Here is a 14,440-nt window from a genome sequence, read left to right on the forward strand (position 1 = left end):
TTCATTTATCTTCTCAACTTTGATTTCAGATGCCTGCATTCTGCCTTTAGGTGAAGATGCAGCTCATGTAAACACAATCTAATCACTGGAAGGAAATTCACAGATTACCATAAGTGATCTGGCACTTCTAAAGTGACTTCTCCCAGCACTTTCTGACAGGTATCTTAGCAACTGTGTGAAAGAGTGAATAGTACTGATATAGCCCATGTGCTAATTAAAACCTGGGATAGGTGTGTGATGAGGGATGATTAGAATCTATTGTTCTTTTGCAAAACTCCTCCAATTTTCACTTTGTAGAAGGCTTGTTTGCAGACACGAATAATCAGTGTTTGTAATATAGCAACAAACTGAGAATGAAAGATGATCATAATTCTCCAAAATCACTCTGCAGAAGTAATTCCCTAAGTGTGCAGCGGGACACAGTAGTGTGCCACAGAGAACTGCTTGGGTCTGTGCTAAATGTTCACCATCAAGCATGTTTTGACACAATATGATTCTTTTCAGGGCCAATACTGTCCTCCACCAACTTAGATTGGTTGCTGCTCTTCACACTATTTCATAGCTGCACATTGCCTCTCAATCAGCACCATACCATTCAAAAACTGCATCTTCCTCAAGCAGACATTGCAAATTTAGAGCAGTGGTGGGGGACTTTGGGGCTGTGCGCCTTATTAGCCCTACCAGACCTTCCTATTTGGCCCATCAAACCTGTACATCTGCATTCATCAGATTCAGCACTGTTTCTGTTCCTCTGCAGTTCAGTTTCCACCAATTACTACACAATTCATCTCACAATCCACTGTTTAATGTTTAGTCATGTAACCTATGCAGCTATTTACATAACTGTTAAGTAACTTAAAACTCATTTCAATGAAAGGTCATATCAAAACAATGTCAACACACATGCACACTGTAATTAATCATGTTTAATTTAAAAACAACAACAACAGTGATGATGTAAAGTAATACTCATTGTATTTGCTTGATTGATTTCCACTCCTGACCACAGATGAGCATTTGAATTGCAGTAATTTTTGCTTCTTTTCCCATTTTCATAAGAACTATCTGGCATCCCTAACCACACCCACATGACTTACACCTTTTGTCATTTCAGGTATAGGGCAGGTAAAGATGCATCTTTGCAGGCACCAATTATCAGCTGATTGTATGTGCTTGTGAAGCCTGTGCTTCCTACTAGCCACATTTAATGTGCTAGGTGGGCAAGCAGTCTACTTTCTGTGGAGGAAGAAAAATACAATAAAGTATGCTGTGGCACGGGAGCTCTAGTTTCAAAAGCTTTTTCTGCTGAGAGCACTGCCTACACAGATCATGTGTCAAATGGTCAGCATATGAAGCATGACTGGCAGTGAAGCTTCAGAGAGAACAGTGTTGCATTGTTACAAGTGTAAATGGGGATTTTTCAACAGGTTCAGAGCAAAGTCTAAGAAAAATTCGTCCATAATGCTTGGCCATGTTAAAGCAATAAGGTATGTCAGCATTGTCCAAAATTCTAGAGAAATTATGAAATGGTCATTGGGTGATGCAGGGAAGAAATGAAAGCATATTTTTCAAAGGCAGGGACTTTCAAGGAATTGGAGAACAGGTTATTTTATTGCAATTTACCAATCCAAGGGTTGTTTATGTGTAGAGTTGTATGTCAGTATGGGTTATGACTGACTCTGCTCCCAGTCTGTTATACTATCACATTTTAAGCCATAATTCTATTTTAAAAACAAAATGAAAGCATGCACAAATAATGCATGTGATATGTTTTAAAAATGTAGCTTCTTGCAAAATATTATATAAATGCATATTTTGATATGCTTGAACTGCTGTTGCAATATTCAGAGAAGTATGAAATTCAGCAGATAAAATTTTGCACAAAACTTCTCAGTGACTGAATTCCTCAAGCACCTCTAGTATAGGGTATATTTGAAAAACAATAATAGGTAGGCTTTCATTTGCACTAAAGGAGAATTTTGTAGTAGGATGAAGGAGAAAGCCTCTTCCAAGAGGGTCATCTAATCCCTGTGCAACTATGGACAATGCTGGTTTTTGCTCCCTGAGAGAACTCTATGGTCAGCCTTTCTCCCACTGCCTGGCAATATGTCATAATTAAAATTGGATCAAACTGACTATGTTGAGATTGTTCAAGGTTCACTGTGAATGGCTGAAAAACACATGGTTTTCCTGTAGGCACAAGCTCCACTTCCTTTCGCTTCAGGAAAACTAGCTCATATTTTATATATTTCAAGTATTAATAAACTGCTTCTCATCAGGAAAAAAAAGACCACAAAGCAGTTTAAAAAGAAAAATGAGAGAGAGAAATAAAAACTAAATACGGAAAAGCCATAAATAAGGCAGTATGCAATATCAGACTTCCACTCACTCAATACGGTTACACTCACTCATTATCCACATCTATCAATACATTTGTACATCAATCAACCTACAATTGCACACAAATTCTGCTAAACTGCTGGAAGTGACTTTTACGTCATGTGAAAGCTGAAACATAATGTGGAAATTAACAGTTGGGGAAATGTCAGGGTAACAGAATAAACTGCTGTGTGAATGAATCCTGATCCCTCCCTCTCTTGTCACATGCCCCTTATTGAGTTCATTCCCTTGCAAACTGTCAGCCGACAGCAAACGAAAGAGTGTTATATTTTATTTTCTAATCCACCACTATAAATAGCTACACAAAAGCCTGACCTAAGAATTATTAAGTGCTGTATGGGTATTATTAACATTATTATTTTTAATCCTGTTATGAGGATTTGTTCAAAGGGGTATAAATAGAGAAAGTGCATCAAACTGCAAAGTAGTTTAAATTCAAAGTGAGGGATATCTAAGAAAGCACAGGAGCACATACTGTGCTAAATGTTTCCTTCTAATTTATGCCAGCAACTTTCTCAGAATCCTATTTGAGCAGCATGGGTCAATGAAGAAAGAAACCTTGTGAAAGCCATAGAAAAATATGCACTCAAGTCTGAGGGTACCTATTTGATTAGAATGCACCATGTTTCAAAGTGGATTTAAAATGGGACGACTGATTTGTGGCTCTTTAGACATTGTTGGAATCAACTCCCATCACTCCCAGCTGGCATGACCAATGGCCAAGGATGATAAAGGTTGTAGTCCACCAATGTCTGGAGAGTAAGAGGTTAACCACCCATATTCTATGAAGAGGCAGTCCCCTTAGGTGGCAGGTGTGAGGAACTGGTAAAGAGCAACATATTGCCAGATATTGAATATTGCTGCAAAGCTAAATGTTACACACATTCTTCTCCAGAGCCTAGCGCAAGAACAGTAAGGTTTGACCTTAGAAATGAGGGCTGGTCTACTGCACCCATGTAAAACTACCACTCAGTCATTATTCTCTGCAGGAATATGGGTTCTTGCTTCCTCTCTGGCCTTCTTCCCTGAGCCAACATCATTATGCTATATTTATATGTTTGCATTTCATCGCTTCCCACGTCTCCTGCTCCACCTTGGTGATTGAGCAATTTCAGACAACCCATGACCAGTACTCCTTGGACTCTACTCAGCCACCTAGTCTGAATTCCCCAAATCAGTGTCAGTTCAGCAATTGTTCCTTAGGTATTGTTTAGGTAGTGGGGTCATTGCAGTCTGCAGCAGCTGAAGTTTTTGGACCATCTTCAAAAGCAACCCTTCATACAAGGCCTGTCACTGCTTGGTCACCCACATGACTGGAACAGATAGTGATAATGATGATGATGATGATTCAGGCTTGTATGATTATTAATATCATTAAGTAATTATTTTTTAAAAAATGTTTTTAAGGTATTATTATCATTACTTTTATTACTGCTACTACTATCCCATTTAACAAAGCAGCTCACAATGGTTAAAACAAAAATGAGAGACAACAATTATTATAAAAATACAACATTCAAATGCATGCACACATACCAGGTGTCCCCAAAACAAGGTGAAGAGACCTCCCTCTTCTGACTCAGCTTAGGACATATTCACCCACAGCAGCCCCCTGCACCCATCTGGGAGTAAACAAACCCTGATTCAGCTGGAAAACTCGGCTGTCCAAAGGAAAATGCTCTTCTTCTTTTAAAACAAACAAAAGCAACAACAACAGAAAACCTCCACACCTGTATTATTATCACTTATGGACCTCTAGAACCTGACATTCACTGACATCATAATAAATGGCCGTAGGTTGGCAAGCAACATCTTCAGCCCCATGGATAAATTTGCTTAGTGCAACTGTAGTGACTGCTGAATTTGCAGTAATCATTTTCAAATGAAGCCCTCTTTTCATTAGCATTTTCATGCTTACATGCATAATTTATGACAATGGTTTGCAGGCACCAACACAGCTTTCATAAATTAGTGCTAATTTTGTTGTCGCTGAAAAACCTCTGTAAATTGTGTAACACGGGAATAGTTTTGCATCTGAAAAACATAAACCTGAGCCTTGTTTGCTTTCAAGGCAGATTCTGTACGATTTGAGGATGGGGTATTTAAAAAAAATAAAAAATAAAAAATATTTATTTAAGTTTATGTGCTTAATTCTTCATTATCTCCTATCTCTTTTTGTCATTTTCATCTATGTAGCCTAGAGGATGCTTTATCACTTGATGACACCTGCAGTGTTGAATGGGATTTACGTGCAGGAAGGAACCATTTGCAGATCAAACTTTGCAATGAGAAGATTCCATTTCCCTTGCATCAATCTCAGATGCAAAGCTCTTCAATGGGGTCATTTCACAAGCTTGGCTATGCGCCATCCAGTGATGGAAAAATCATGGCTTCTTCAGTGCAGAAGATGTATGCATGATTTATTTATTAAAGTACTTTTAATCCCACCAATCAGCCAGGAAACCTATGCAAGAATAAAACATAGCCAACTACAATGAAAAAGAAGAGAAACCGCTTATTATGGTGCAGCCATGAGCAACTTCTACGGGGCAATGAAAACCTCCCACATATTGAGTCAGGTTGACTCTTGCCATGTTGACTCAGGGGATAAGCACTGGAATCCAAAAATGCCTGTGATGTCCACAGGTTGCTCATTCCTGATTTAGTGGAACCTCTGTCTGTGGCCATCTGGAGGATCACAGGTTCCCCACTACGACTTTATAACTTTCATCAACAGAAAAAAAACTTCAACACAACTTTAGCCACGACGGAATGTAAAAGTTCTCTCTAAGGGACAAGATTTCCAATAATAAAGCACACGAAGAAGGCTGGTTTACTTCTGCTAATTCCATTTGTAACATTCATTGAGGCGGATACATTCACATATATCAAAACACAAGCTTGACATCATGTTTAGCTTGAAAGGTGACAGAGTTAAATGTGGCTGTTTGGGCTTTGCCTTATTTGTAGAATTGCCAGAATGAGAGAGGCATGGGTTTGTGAACCGTGGTTTGATTTAGCAAATGCTAAAATTCATGCCTCCCGTCATTTACATGCAGTGATTTGCTTACATCTTCTGATGAGACTGATAGATATTTCAGACAGCTGTCTGGGGAGAGATTTAATGAGAAAAGGGTTTAGAGCAGTTTGGAAAGTTTGCTCAGAACCAAGAAAATCCATCTTGAATGTAAACTAATTTGGTTCACAGGAGGAAGACAGCCAGACATTTCTTAATCAGATGGAAACGGACTTTTCTAGGAGTTTCATTTGTTGGGAAAACAACATTGCATGAATTTTCAAAGATTCTTTGGGGAGGTAATGGGGCTGATTCTCAAAATAAACATCCCCATACTATCAGATCATTGGTTCATCTTTGCTCTGGTATTCTCTACTTCAGCACCTGGTTTCTTTCTGGGCACAAATGCTGGTCTTGACCAGTAACAGACTGTTTGGTGGGGCATCTCTGTTTCTGATGCATACTGGAATAAGAGTGAATGAGGGACAAAGCAGCAGCAAGGTTGATGCTTTGCACGTGTGCTATCAGGTGCAACAGATTGCCTGTACCGGCACATTTGCCACCACAGACCTTACCACCTCCTTCCACATCCCACCCCCTTTTGCAACAGCAATGCAACCATGGGGAAGTCAGGGGAGAGGTGCAGCCCCGCCACGCAATCTGCTAATCCCTTTAATATAATGTATTTTTGTATGCTATTTTCACAAATATATGCATTATTATTCTTTTTGGCACACTTAGCATAAACCCTGTTGAACACCTTACTTTTCTGGAGAACTGCATCTCAAAGTTCAGAGAAGTCTACATTTTAAGAGAAGGCTGTGTTTCAGTTCATGCATTGCTTTGGAAAGTGGGAAGCAGGCAGGTTTGCCTTCAAAATATGACTTGAAACAAATTTCTCCCCATCCCTACACCCAGCAAAATTGTATGCATCCCTTACACATCCTGAAACGGCCCACTCTTTAATCCCATCGGGGTTACTTCCTTCCTTGATGCTTTCACTGTATTTGCTTGGCTTTTCAAACCAACACCTCCCTTTTCTCTGTAGTTTCAGAATAATTAGAAGGGTTTGTCTTTTATTTGATAAAAAATAAATTGATGTGTTTTTTTCCCCTTGATTGTATGGCTTGGGGAAAAGAAGACCTCTTCCTCCTGACAACAGATCTACCATGCACGAACCCCTCCAGATGTCACTTTTATTGATTTGTCTGCATGATTTTAACAGAGTGGTCATATGCATTCATACTTTCAGTACTGATTGCACCTGCAACATTTCTGGGGCGGCCATACTACTTCATTTGCAATGTGTACATGTACCATAGTTTCCTGCTAAAATTCTACAACTTTTCATGCCCCCGAGTCTTTTGTGGGGGTGCCCATTCATATGACAATAATGTGGTAACATTGGAGAATAACTAGTGATGTGGAATGATGTGTGGATGATCCAGTATAAATTAACCCCAATGCACTATTATCACATCCATGACATGTTGCAGAATTTACTTACATCCAAAGCACCAGTTAGGAGAGGTCCAAAATTTGTTTTTGTGTGTGACAGGTCAGAAAGGAATGACTTCTGCCTGTTTTCCAGAAAAGTACCTGCATTGTTCTCTTGCCTCAAATAAAACAAAATAAATCCTCTGCATACTTATTTAAAACAACTGCATCAAACACAGTAGGACTTACTTCTTCATACCTCTCAGCCCAGGAATTGGTTTTTAGTAGGCAACTGAACTCACCATCTGTCAGGGAACTGCCATCAGAGGGAAGAGGAGAGGAAAGTCGCTCCAGTGATGCAGGGGAGGGAACTAGCAAGGAGAGAGAGAGGGCTTCCACGGGGGAAAGAAATCCAGGGGACACCAGGGAGAAAGGGGAAGCTGAGAGTAAGGCGGAGGGGAGGCTCAGAGACTCTTCCAGTGAGATCAGCGGAGAGAGCACAGGACCTCCGCTTGGCACGCCCACGCCGCACAGAAGGCTTCCGCGCAGGGAATCTAGGAGGAGATTGGAGTCAAGCAACTTTTATGTTGGAGGAAATTTAGGTCCCGCCCACTGACGGATTCTGCCAGTGACTAAGACAGTCGCGTGTCAAGGGCTGTCAACCAGGGAAAGTTTTAGCTATACGGCTAGCTTGGAGCAGTTTGCAGTTTACGCACAAGCAACCCCAATTCCCATTACAGCAATCCGTCAGTCCCTCGTTGCTTGTGCGGAGAGCAGCAGAGGCAGCGTCATGAGTCAAACTGGAGGAGCAGGCGCAGGGGAGGGGGCCAGGAAGGAACCAACGCTCGAAGAGAGAAACAGAGAGTTGGAGCAGGAACTGGCTATACTAGCGGCGAGGCTGGATGAAAGGCGGACTCAGGATGCTCAGGGGAAGCCCACCCCCATCGCAAGGAAGGTACCGGGACTTGTACAGAAGTTTTCAGGCAACCCCAGAGACTATAATGCATTTAAGACAGAAGTGCAATATGTGCTAGACTTGCAATATGGGGACTTTGTAGACGATGGGGGGAGGGTCGCCTTTGTGATAGGGCACCTGGAAGGCGGGGCCAGAGAATGGATTAGGCCCTTAATGGCATTGGAGAATGCCGCCTTAAAGGACTTGAGGAAATTTTTTAGCGCCATGGACCATATGTTCTCAAGTGATGTGGAGCAAAGCATGACACGCCAGCAGCTGATGGGGTGCAAACAAGGGAACCAATCAGTGAGAGAGTAGTGGTCACGATTTGCTATGCTAATCCACAAACTCGGGTGGGAACTGGGTTCAGAACCCCTAAGCATTTTTTTTAAGAAAAAAAGCACTAGCTAAAATCAAATTCCAAATATACTATATCAGAAAGACTGGTATAGTATATAGTCGCCATGGAAGAGCTCTTCTTGAAATATCAAGCACACACACACAGGTTCAATTCAGAATATCTAAATGCTAAAAATGTGAATCTATTTAAGGATAACTATGAAACATGTTGGATTGAAGTGAAAAAAGACTTAGAAATATGGTGAAATTTGAAGCTTTCACTGCTAGGCCGTATCGCTGTGATAAAGATGAATGTATTGCCAAGAATGTTGTTTTTGTTCCAAACACTGCAAATTTTGGACAAAATGGACTGTTTCAAGAAGTGGCAGAGAGATATTTCCAGATTTGTCTGGCAGGGCAAGAAGCCCAGAATAAAATTCAAAATACTAACGGATGCAAAAGAAAGAGGTGGATTTGCCCTGCCAGACCTTAAACTTTACTATGAATCAGCCGCATTTTGTTGGCTGAGAGAATGGCTGCTTCTTGAAAACACAGACATTTTGGATTTAGAAGGTTTTAACAATGTATTTGGGTGGCATGCATATTTGTGGTATGATAAGGTCAAAGCACATAAAGCATTTAAAAACCATATTGTCAGGAAAGCATTGTTTAATGTCTGGACAAGATATAAGGATCTACTTGAAAATAAAACTCCAAGGTGGCTGTCACCGATGGAAGCGAAGGCTCGGAAAAAGCTCAATATGGAGGCCAAATGGCCGAAATATTGGGAAATTCTGGAACAAGAGGGAGATAAATTGAAATTGCAGAGCTTTGAAAAATTAAAAAACAAAGTGCGAGATTGGCTTCACCATTATCAAATAATGGAGGCATACAATTTGGACAAGAAAATTGGCTTCCAGGTGGAAAAATCAAAACTGGAAACAGAACTGTTAGATCCTAAAGTTAAGAATTTGTCAAGAATGTATAACTTGCTGTTGAAACGGAATACTCAAGATGAAACAGTGAAATCTGTTATGATTAAATGGGCACAAGATGTTGGACATAACATTATGATGGCTGACTGGGAACAGTTATGGACCACAGGTATGAAGTTCACGGCATGTAATGCCTTAAGAGAGAATATTATGAAAATGATTTATAGGTGGTACATGACCCCAGTCAAGCTTGCAAAAATTTATCATTTACCCGATAATAAATGTTGGAAATGCAAAGAAACTGAAGGCACATTCTTTCACCTTTGGTGGACGTGCTCAAGGATTAAGGCTTTCTGGGAGATGATATATAATGAAATGAAAAAGGTATTTAAATATACCTTCCTGAAGAAACCAGAGGCCTTTCTCCTGGGCATTGTCGGCCAATTGGTGCCAAAGAAGGATAGAATTTTCTTTATGTATGCCACAACAGCAGCAAGAATTCTCATTGCAAAGTACTGGAAGGCACAAGATTTACCCACCCTGGAAGAATTGCAGATGAAGGTGATGGACTATATGGAACTGGCGGAAATGACTGGCAGAATCCGAGACCAGGGAGAAGAGTCGGTGGAAGAAGATTGGAAGAAATTTAAAGACTATCTACAGAAATACTGTAAAATTAATGAATGTTAGAATGATGGAATGAAGCTAAGGGGTTTTTAGCAGCAATGTTATAAGGAGTATGTAAAAATGGACTGTTAACAGATGAGAATATACAGTTATTACATATTAAGACAAAGGTTTAAGATAAAAACAAAGAGGGAAAGGATTTGCTGAATTATCTTACTGAACTGGAATACAAAAAAGGGGAGGTGTGAGGAGGTCAGGGAAACAAGTGAATGAAAGACAAGATATGGAAAGATTGATTTGTTTTTAATTGTTTTTACTTTTTTCGTATTTTGTATTCTCTTTTTTATTTTTTTATTCTTTCTTCTTTTTTTATTTTTCTTATTATTACTATTGTAACTTCTTTTTTTATTTCTGAAACTTTAATAAATATCTTATAAAAAAAACAGAATATCTAAAACAATAATTTAAGGTAATACCTTGGAGAAAACATTCTCCACTTTTAAACAGCCAAACGTATTGGAGCTTTTAAGACTAAAAGTAGCTCAGGACCATTTTTAAAAATCAGCACATGAACCCCTGAAAAAAGGACCCCACCAAAATATTTGGCATGGTTATTTCAGTGCATTATCTGTCAAGTCCTTGATGGCATTTGACAGATGTTGAACAGTTCATATGAGCAAATTCTTCTCTCAAATTGCACGAACTTAAAAACCAAAATAACAACGATGAAATCATAGAGGCTATTTTTAAAATGACTTGTATGTGACAGTTAAAAATGTTTGGTGAGGAATCACAATGGAAAAAGCCCAGTTAAACAAAGCAGCTCAGTGCTTTTATTTTATTTAAAAAATGGCAGTGGGGAGACATATCTAGTCTGGTACAAAATTGGTAAATAAAAACAAAAACTTCGAAGTCATTTACTTATCAGTCATTCAGCTATTCTAAAACATGGTGGGTGGAAATGCAGAATGAGCATTTTCTAACCTTAGGGTTTCTTCTTCCCATTAATTCATGGCAGGTATGGGGAAATTATGGGCCTCACAATGTTGTTGGACTGCAACTCCCATCAGCCCCAGCCAGCATGGCCAATGGTCAGGGATGCTGAGAGTTGTAGTCCAGCAACTTCTGGAGGGTCACAGGACTTTCACTGCTGATACATGTTTTTTTTTTAAATCTTCCTTTTATTAGACTATGGCAAATTAAATACTTTAAACCATAGCATCAATTGGCTGATTATAGTGGGATTTTTAAGTAGGACGTATAGCATTAGCACTTCATTAATGACTCGTTAATTCTTTGTGATCTATGTAATTGCCATGAATGTCAAGTAAATTAATAGCTGCTGCCTTAAAGGTATAACCAAGGATGTCTCCCATCTTCTAAAAAGGATCAATCCCGCAGTTCTGCTTTAGAACTCAAATTCTCCAGGCAGACCAACTTGTTTCCAAGTGGCTTTTGTTTTGTTTGTTATTATAGTGTGCGCTTTAACCCTCTAGATCTTTAACCCTCTAAACTTATTACAACCCTCTAAATCTTAATTTCCAGGTTTGTTCAGGAGATAATACCACCTTGACATGTTTCCCAATATCAATATATTTAAAGACATTTACAAAAATGCCCATTGTGGCAGCCACAGGTAACTAATAGGGTATTTCTCACAACAACACAATCTCTACTGAGTTTATAAGTGTTGGGAAAGGGCTGTAGCTTAGTAGCAGAGCATCTGTGTTATGTACTGAGCTAGGATCCTAGAACAATAGGCATGCAGGATCCTAGAATGCAACAACTGATTGGCCTGCAGGAGCAGCCCAATCAGGCTCCAGGAGGGAAGCAGAATCAGCCAATCACATGGGACACATTGTATAAATAATGTATATAAGGCCTGAGGTTCTAGGGGGCAATTCAGTTCACTGTTTACAAGATGCAATAAAGAGCATGAAATCACTATGCGACTCCAAGTATATTTCAATCTGCTTTGCAGTCAGAAGGTCCTAGGTTCAATCCCAAGCATCTCCAATTAGGGCTGGGAGAAAATCCTGTCTGAAACCCTGAAGAGTCACTGCCAACCAATGTAGACAATATTGGGCCAATGGTCTGACTTACTGTAAAACAGCTTCCTATGTTCCTATGTGTGTTTCAATACCATTTACTGGTCATCTGCAATTGTGGTACTGACGTGCATCAGAAAGCCAGCCAGCTGCTGCCTCCACTAGCTAGCTAATGTGACAGCACAGAGAGTAAGACAGCTGGGTCCTGCTTCCAGACTCCTTAGTTTAAGATCTCTACTGCCTTTTGGGGGCCAGCTGGAAGAGAGAAGGAAAGAGTCTTCCTATCATCAGGGAAGGAATGTAGCAACCGGGGGTGGAAACTGAGGAAGACCTACAGATGCCATTTACTGCAGGGAAAGTGAATTGACCAGCTGCCTGCCAAAGAACATCAGAGAGGGATCCATCCCGAGGCAATCTGTCTGGTTGAGTGAGATCATTTATATTTTTCTCTATTGCCAGATCATGCCATTCATGGAACAAAACCAAAAATATAAGAAGGGAAAAAGGAAAGGGATATTTCCTACACAATTCTCTCACTGAAGGTCTTTTAAGAAACAGAGAGAGAGAGAGAGACCCTATCAAAACATTTCCTTAAAACACCACTGATTTTATTTACATATATTAATTCAAACATTTTCAAAGTATTTATTTCCTCCCTTGCCCTCCCCCAAGGCAACCCAGTATCAGAATTGCATCCCAAACACTGAGCAGTAATTTGAGTAAATTCATGAACCCAATAGCTGACGCACACATGGACACACACACACACAAATACAGATGGGATATTGTGACATAAAAATAATTTTTAAACAATTCCAAATCAGTGCATAGCTAATCCAAAGCAAACTGCTGCTCCTTCTTAGATGTGTTATCTCAAACATTCCAAGCAGACCTCCTCTAGGAGATATAATTCATACAACAGAAATATACATAAGGTTTGATGCCCAATTTCTTTTAGGGAAACTGACTCTTGTCTTTATTAACCCTTCAGTTTAATTTGGTTCAGTCTCTGTGTAAATAAGCATGACCCTGTTTTACATTTAACAGAAATGTCATAGAGAAAACATCAATCAAAACAATTGGTATGAGGGTTTTGCTCCCGCTTTCCAATTCGCATTGCAGTGAGGCTTCTATCTCTCTTTCTCTCTCTCTGCATTCAGAGCATGTAGGGTGAAAAACTGACTATTTTCCATGTTTTGTAGTACAGTCATGCAGTCTAAACAAAATTATGTCCTTCCAGCTTAAAAAATTCCCAGGAGGAATATTAGGATGAAAAAAGAGAAAAGCATCTTTCTGGGTATAGAACAAATCAAGCAAACTCCAGGCTAGATAAAACCAATTGGAATGAGGTGCAGTGCGTTGTCTTAATTAGGTTTCATAGATGGCAAACAGTGGGCACAACCCTGTACTCTAGATTCACCAGCTATAGGATTTGGTGAAAACCATGATATGCTGTCAGAATACCAAATATGCCACCAACATGACACAAATGAATACACAAGCCTTTCCTAACCTTGAGTCCACAGATGTTGTTGGACTACAACTCCCATCATTCTTGGGAAGCAGGGGCAGCGGTCAGTGATGATGGGAGTTGTGGTCCAAGAATGTCCAGGGACCCAAGGTTGGAAAAGTTTACATACACCAGCAAAATATCTTTGATAAGCTGGTGAAAGATGTCAGCAAGAAAGATGTTGGGCTGGCATGGAAATGCCAGCAGAATGACTGAAAAGGGACAGAGCTATAGGAGGTAACACTTACGCAGTATCCCAGAACTCGGGAGCTTCCAGCCCATGGGCAGTCTTCCAGAGGCTGCATGACAGTGGTAAGTTGGGCCAGAGACATAAGTGGGTAAGTTGCCTCATTATGTAATATGTAACTGTATCCACCCACCCCTTCTGCTAGACGGTCTGAACTATATTGCTAATAGGAGAGACATGGGGATTTGATTTTGCTTCAGTTTTAATGACAAACTACCCAATTTGCACTTCTCAAACCAACATGCTGACTGCAGTGTGACTATCCTTTGAAATTTACACTAACCCCTTTTCTAAGCTGTCCTGATGTATCTGAATGAAAGCTCCCATTACCGCTGACCAGTGACCACGCTGCCTGGGCCTGATGGGAGTTGGAGTCCGACAACATTTGGAGAAGGACAGGTTAGCCACCCCTGCTCTAGATGGCTGTGTTGTGCCTCTTTCCTCCCCGTTCTGCATTGTACTGCAAGAGCATGGTTGTGAGGAGCATAAAAAGATCTTCTGGTGAGGCTTGAGGAGGTGCAACAGCATGGGGGCTGTTCACTTGTGCCAGTGGGAGGAGAAGAAGTGTGATGCCGTGTTGAATGGTGTGTGTGTGTGTGTGTGTGTGTGGTGTGTGATGCAGGGGAATTGCTGTGTGTGGTGAGGCAGATGTAGATGACATATAAGCAGCATTTTTTCTTTTCATCGATGATATTCAACTAAATAATTATGAAAGCAGAGTGAGTTCCACTTGTGCAACATGACTCCACCTCTGGATGCACATCCCCCATCTCCAAATCTGCTCTAGAAAACCTGCTCTGGAAAATTTGCTCTGAGACCCACCCCCTACACACAACAGATTTAGGGGGGTCCAACAACGTTGTTGTTGTTATATATTTATTTATACCCTGCCTTTTCCCATTCCGAGACGTGAGGCAGGTTACAGT

This window comes from Podarcis bocagei, assembly GCF_964188305.1.
Source record: "Podarcis bocagei genome assembly, chromosome: Z".
Taxonomy (NCBI): Eukaryota; Metazoa; Chordata; class Lepidosauria; order Squamata; family Lacertidae; genus Podarcis; species Podarcis bocagei.